This window comes from Mugil cephalus, chromosome 2 (genome assembly GCF_022458985.1).
Source record: "Mugil cephalus isolate CIBA_MC_2020 chromosome 2, CIBA_Mcephalus_1.1, whole genome shotgun sequence".
NCBI classification, from domain to species: domain Eukaryota; kingdom Metazoa; phylum Chordata; class Actinopteri; order Mugiliformes; family Mugilidae; genus Mugil; species Mugil cephalus.
The window spans coordinates 15,125,940-15,126,458 of NC_061771.1; positions in this window are offsets into that span (position 1 = coordinate 15,125,940).

A 519-nucleotide genomic window follows, 5' to 3' on the forward strand; every position below is an offset into this window, starting at 1 on the left:
CTTCAAGACTGATGGCTGAGTTTCTACAACCACATACAAGACTTTCATAATGACTTGGACAGGAAATGGGCTCAAGACATGAGTCCTCTGATATGTCACGCGACACTCATACTCATACTAGCACGAGCTGACGTAAATATAAAGGAGACTGATGATTGAGTGTCATTTAAATGTAGTGTACTTCACGGTCGAAATCCAAAAGTACACTTTTGAGGAGTTGTCAAATTTGGCAACCAAAACGCCCCAAGTTCAACTATGTCGCACGCCCAGACTTCCTCTCAGCCAATCAGACGTCCTGTCAGTGCGTCAGACCAATCAGCGGCGGAGCAGGCGGGAGGCTCAGGCTGTTGCTAGGGTATGGCCCTGATGACTTGATCGCGGCTCAGCCAATCACATTGCACCACAGAGTTCTGAGCAAAATGATTGGTTAAGGTGCGCACAAGAGCCCGCCCACCCCGTTTTCTTATTGGACGGCAGTGCCGTCACTCAGTTCCACGAGTTTTAGTTAGATGCTGTTGA